We start from the raw sequence: 6,955 nt of genomic DNA, 5'->3' as shown, positions 1-6,955 counted from the left end.
GGAGTGAAAAGAGTAGCCTCACAAATGCCCCATCACCTCCTAGCACCCTTGGTCTGCCCTGTTCCTGGCTCCCAGGTGGTACCCTAATCTGAAGACCTTTGGTCTGGGACCAACTTCCACCTGATGTCTTGCAGGTATATCATCTAGGGGGTCCCTTTTCATCTGGGGAGATCTGAGGTTCAATGGGGCCTTTGATAAGGACCAAGCCTTCCTGGACATGCCTCTAATTGAGGTGGGGAACTGGGAGCAAGATTTGGAAGAGGCCCAGGCCCTGAGCACAGAGGCATCCCTGACTGACCTCCAGGCCCTGGAGTGGAAGGTGGGAGCATTATAACAGGCCCAGCAGTGGTGTGGGTGGCAGGCTGAGGTCCCTGCTCTGGAGAGCTTCTATGATGTGCAGGGGCTCTTGGGAGCTTTTTCTCCAGGCAACCAACATGCCAACGTGGGCAGAGATGATGTCTCCATGCACACCCACCCCGGGACAGACTAGAAGGGAGTTGGGTGGAATATGAGTCACCTCCTGGGGTGGAAGTGATGTGGGCTTCATGATGTAGAGGACTTTTAAATAAATAATGGTGTTAGAATGCATAGAAGTGTGCCTGCGTGGGTGTGCTGTACGAGTCATTGCACTCTCCAGCTGGTTGGGTCTCCATGGGGCCACGGTCTAATTTGACCCTCGGAACAGTGCTGTGAGGTGGGGAGGGGCCTCCAAGGCTGTGAGAAAGTGGTGGTGAACTACAGAGAGCTGACACTAAGCACCACCTGCACGTCCCCCAGCAACACTTTTCAGACATCGTGACCTCACCACACTGACAATTTCCACCGAGAGGGAAAGGAGCATTTCCCCCTCATCCCTAAAACCACACTGTGCTCCTCACAGGCACTATTCAATGGGGAGCGTGCACCAAGTCCAGACAGGTCTGAGTCCTGTGGCCCAGTGTTGTAAATGTTTCCCTCCACGTCCTGCGTGGTTCGGGGTTCAGTATCTGGAAGAGGAGCTGCACACAAATGAAAGAGAAGAGACAAGAGATAATTTGGAAATATTGGGGTGCCAGGGTCCAGGCCCAGCAGGCCAGGGGTTCCCAAAGGCGTGGACGGAGTCGGTGAAGAATGATTTACACGGAGACAGCAGACAGCGTTCATAGCTCTCTAGCTCTTTAGTCTCTGTGGATCTTCCTGTGCCTGGCTGAGGCCACAGAGAAAGATCCCGAGGCAAACTGAGCCTTTATTTTATAGTCAGAGGTAAACAAGGTAGTGGTTTCCATAGTTACACTGTTCTTGTGAGTTTCACTTGTTTGGGCCACTTCCTGCACTTCCCTCAGCCCATTAGCTTCCCAGATAAGATCTGGGGAGCGTTATAAGGTCAAGCCTAATTATGCTAAGAGGACTGTGCCCTCTAAGCTGGGACTTGTTTGTGACTTTGCCAACAGGTCAGTCCAAGGCTTAATCCTCTATCGGCTCCCCACAGCCCAGCGTCTTCGCTCCCTGCTATTGACCAAACCTCAGCATGTGGAGTGCAGGAACCCACTGGGCAGGCTCTGGGTCAGCTGGGCTTCCTCTCTGAGGGGTGGTGTCATCATATCCTCTTTTTGGGTCCAGTGCACCCTCACCCCTTGGAATGCCTAGACCCCACTGACCCACATGGTCCACTCTTTAGGCCTGTACAGCCTGTACCCACGGCAAACACTGGCACTTACTGGTCTTGGCTTGGCCATGACGGGGACTGGCTGGAGCACTGGAATGGTGCAGGGCCTGGGGCAATCAGGTTGAACTCCTTGGGCTCTGTGACCTTGGCCTTGATCTTTGAAAGAGAGGGCTGATTGGCCAGCAGCTCTGTCGCTGGTTGATCAGCTCCCAGACCTCAGGTTGTAATCTTGCAGGCAAAGTTGATGAGGCCACTGAAGTCAGTGAAAATGGTAACAATATAAATGTCAACAATAGGGAATCACTGGGTCAATATACTTTTCACATCCTGGGTATGGTGTACGGTGACATAGCCATTAAAATGACATTCCTGGAAAACTTACAATGAGAGGACAAAATAGTTAATACAGTTGAAAATGGGAATGTAGGCCAGGAACCCAACAGATGTAAAACACATCAGAATAAACTGTCACCAGCAATGACATTTAAAATAAATTTTGTGTGTGTGTGTTAGGGTTTTGTGTGTGTGTGTGTTTTTGTTTGTTTGTTTTATTGTTGTTTTTTTGCCATTCAGAAAAATTTTGGTATCCCATTGTTTTATTTTGAAATTTTTATTATCAGTGGAATTTTTATGTTTACTGGATATTTGTTTTTCTCTTCTGTGAATTATCAATGTATAGACTTGTCTATCTTTTTAAATTTGAACAAGCTTTTTCTTAATAATTTTTATGAGTTCCTTGTATATTATGGCAATTAACAGGGTCAGTAATGGTGCTAGTTATTTGGCATGAGTTTGTGATTTGCATTTCAACTTTATGTAAAATACCTTTTGGCATATAGAAAGAAGCTTTACTTTTTGAAATAAAATCTATCTTTTCCTTTGTGATTTCTTCCCTTATTTTATGCTAAGAAAACAGTGGACTAATTAGATCACCTGAGGGATCCTAGACTAGTCACAGGACCTGGAGGAGCATTGGAAATGTAATTCTCTTTTAATTCTGGAGGCCAGAGGTCTACATCGGTATCACTGGACTGAAATCCAGGTCTCTGTGCTCCCTCCAGAGGCTCCGGGGCAGAACTGTTCCTTGCTGCGCCAATTCCCACCCAGACAAACCCTCTCCAATTCTGAACCCATAGAACCTGTGAGACCGTAAGTGTTTATTGTTTTTAAACCACTATGTTTTGCGAATAATTTGTTAACATAGCAATGGGTAATACAGGAGGTGAGGCAGTTGTGAAAATGGGAAGGAAGGAGCATGTTTGTGGGGGAAAGGGTCAGTTGTGGCAAGACTCAGTTTAAGATGCCACACAACATTAAGGTGGAACCGTGTAGTGGAAGTTAAACAAGATCAGAAGGGTGTTGGGAAGAGGTTATATTTTGGAGTCATGAACCTATAGTAACAGATAGTAGAACATGTGGAAAAACATCACCTTGTGCCACAGGCTGGCTACTCTGGAAGCATTTACTGAGACTGAATTTAGGGTGCAAGGTATTTACTAGGGATCCGTCCTGTGAAAGGGGAAGAAAACACTATCAGGCAGAAGGAAAATACTTTGCTGGTCCAACAGAACCCCAGTCAGCCGGCCAGGAGCTCTGGAACAGTTGCTGCCTGTCAGTAACTTTGGGCCAAATGATCGACCTCTGTACACCCAGGGCTCAGTCACCAGAGGTGCGAGGCCCGAGTCATGACCTAAGGGAGTGGTTCTCAGCAGCTGAGCCAGACCCTGTGACAGCTGGAGCTGCTGCTGGCCACGGGGCCTGATGGGCAGCAAGCCCTGCTTGAAGAGGGCTCTGGGCCGGCATCTCTGTGCACCACCCCTGAAACCAGTACGTGCATTCTGAGTGGTTTCTTCCATTAACTCTCTCCCCTCAGGTGCAGGCGGGGTCTTGCCTTTTCACACTCTACCACCTGAGGTCCCAGCAGGCTGGTCAACCCCAAGACTCAGGCCGTGACTTCAAGGAGGCCTTTGAGAGCGATGCCCAGTCACTAGGTGAGGAAATGACAGGTTTAATAGTTGTACAGCTTTAGAAATTACGAAGCTTTCTTTACAATTATAAAGCATTATTAAAATTAAAAATCATGAAGTATTCTTAAAATTAAATATTGTAAAGCATTCTTTTAAAAACTATACATCTAATTAAGTCTTCATATCTACCAATTATATGAAATATAGAGGACAGAGGGACAAGTGAAATGACTCCACAGGGGTGCAATCGGCATCTACAGGGTAACTTAATTTCTTCAATAGCATTTAAATGGAGAGAGAGAGGGAGGGAGGAAAAGAGAGAGAGGGATTGAGAGAGTAAGTACCTATGGACAGGACTAGCTGCATAACTAATTTTTAGGGCCCAGTGTAATTTTTAGAAACCTCAGTGTGGGGTCTTTTTAGCAAAGAGCAGGAAAAGGTACTAAAATATTAAGCTGTTTCCTTTCTTCTGCAATCTGCTTCTCAACCTTTCATTTGCAAGTAAAGGCAACGAGGTGGGGCCAGCCATCTCCCTCCACTGTCCTCCTGCCCCAGCCTGCAGCGAGCCAGCAATGCCCTGGGATGCATTATGTACCTGGGGATCAAGCTGTGGGTGGAAGGCAGGGTGGGGCTGCCAGCTCTGGAGAGAGGGCAGGGAGAGGCAGAAGCTGGCATCAGTGGACTGTGGAACCCCTGACTCTAGGACCTGTTCCTAGAAAGTGAGGAGGCCCCAGGAAGTGGGTCCACATGGCAGCTGAGGCTTCCAGTCCCAAGCACATGCACATACAAAACACAAATTCAAAGGTACAATTATTAAGACTTTCAAGACAGTGACTGCAGAGCATTAAGCCCCAAGGATGGGGTGCTCCTGAGCGGGGCTCTGTGTGAAGACACTAGTTGCACAACTGACTCTGCCTATTGATGAAAAGAAATTCAAGCGCCTCCTCAACCAATTACAATGTATGGATCTTATTTGAGGCACAATTTGAACAAACCAGCTGGACAGGCAATGAGGTAATTTGAATTCAGGTAGGATTTTTGACAATATTAACATGTACTGTTAATCCTTTAGGTGTTATCATTGAACTGTCATTATGTTTAATTTGTAATAGTTTTCCTTACCAGATCCATACTAAATATTTACAGATGAGGGAGGGTCCAGTAGGTAAGGGCCTGGATGAAAAGTGATTGACCAGCAGCGGATTACGGTTGAAGCTGGGTGTTGGGTAGGGGAATAGTCTCTATATTGAGATGTACCCTTTTAATTACTTTTCCACGGTCAAAAGTTTCAAACAACGATAATCTGCTTTGGGTGAAAGATTTAAGTACACAATTCATTCCTGAAATAAAGGAAAAGTAAGCACCACCTGTAGTATTTTGTAATGTAAAAGATTAAAGCAAAATAAAAGAAAACTTCATACAGGAATGTGTATAGCATCTTTATTCATAATACCCACAGGAAACAGTCTAGGAAACAGTCTAGGTGCCCCATCCATGGGTGATTAGAAGAGCAAACTGTAATATTCATACTTATACAATGGACTGCTACTCAGAAATAAAATGGAATAAAGTATTGATTTTACATGTCAACTTGAGTTCCAAAACCATTATGCTAAGTGAAAGAAGACTTTTTAAAAAGTATGTATTGTATCACTTTGTATATATGAAGTTCTACGCCATGCAAAACTGATCTGTGATGAAAAAAGGAAAATCAGAACAGTGGTTGCTTCTGGGAGGGAGAGGAAGGATCGAATGGGGAGGGGTATACGGGAACTTTCTGTGTTAATGGTAATGTTCTGTATTTTGATGGGTTTAGGGTTAACTTCACAATATGTCAAAATTCAGAAAATGTTGATACAAGATTTGAGCATTTCACTGTATGTATATCTTACTTTAAAAGAAAGGAAAGTGTGGTGATGGACAGAGACTTGACGTGGGATGGTGAACACACAGTACAGTGTACAGATGATGTGTTGTAGAATTGTGCACCTGAAACCTGTATAATGTTGTTAACCAGTGTCACCCCAATAAATAAATAATAAATAAATGGAAATTGTGAGTAAATACTGAATAGTAGTTAATGAAATACTTGCTAAGTATATGGGGGGAGGAGTACTGATACATCAGAAAGCAAGATGGGTGAAAGGATAGATAGATAAGGGATAAAACAAGCATAACAAAATGCTGATAAGAGAATCTAAGTTCCAGTGTTTTCCTATGCCGCCATCTTGGTCTCTCTCTCTCACATTTTCTGTGTGTTAGAAATTTCATAAGAAAATTTGGGGAAATGAAGGGAGCCACCTTCTGGAAGAAACTGGAATTGCTGGTGGTTCAGAAAGGTGAGCAGAGGAAGCATGTTTCTATGACTTGGTGTTGCTAACTTAACTAGTGTTCACACATCCTATTGGTTCTCACTCATATGTCCAAGCCGTCTTCTTTGGCTGGAAGTCTTTCTTCCCTTACACTGACTCGCTTCCCACTCAGATTTTACTTCCTCCAGAACAGAGGTTTGCAAATAGTACATATTTTAGGCTTTGTGTGCTAAGAAGCAAAAATTGATTATATAGGTATTTATAAGGCAAGAGAGAAAATTGATTTCCAAATTTTCAGTGATGAAATGTAAAACATAATAATATTGAGCACAAGTTTTTGTAGAACAGGTCTACTAAAGAGAATGAAATTCTTTTTTGGAAAGATGGATAACATTTCTCTCAACCCTTTGAGTGCCAACCAATATCCTAGGAACTATGCTAAAATTGCCAAGGCATTTTTGCTGATTTTACAGCAGTTTAGGAAAAAAAATTATGAATTGCAAGTAAATGAAGTTACATATTCAAAAACTTAAGGAAACCTTTACTACATTGACATATTTAGCAATATCATCATCACTAATAAAAGCAGACTTAGAACTGGATGCCATTTCGAAGCTTTGATAGTGCTCCCGGCACTTTTGGCGAAAGACAGGAGCACGATCGCGCTCCCCGCCACTCAAGGGGTTAATTAGGGCTCAACGTTATCATCAAAATCAATTGCAAATGTTCATCTGATAATCCTGATCTGTAATGAGATTTTAAACATTTAATCTTTTACCCAAATTTAGTCTTTTCACCCAGATAAACACTGCCCAATACTGAGATCAATCCAAGGGCATGTGACTTAAATTGAGCATATTAATCTCTTCGAAGGCAATTATAGAGGCCTGGTGCATGAAATTCGTGCAGGGGGGGTGTGTCCCACAGCCCAGCCTGCACCTTCTCCAATCTGGGACCCCTCGAGGGATGTCTGACTGCCCATTTAGGCCCGATCCTAAACGGGCAGTCAGACATCCCTCTCACAATCCAGG

The sequence above is a fragment of the Myotis brandtii genome, unplaced genomic scaffold (genome assembly GCF_000412655.1).
Source record: "Myotis brandtii unplaced genomic scaffold, ASM41265v1 scaffold257, whole genome shotgun sequence".
NCBI lineage: Eukaryota > Metazoa > Chordata > Mammalia > Chiroptera > Vespertilionidae > Myotis > Myotis brandtii.
The sequence above is the reverse complement of the archived record's forward strand: the minus strand, read 5'-3'. Positions refer to the sequence as shown.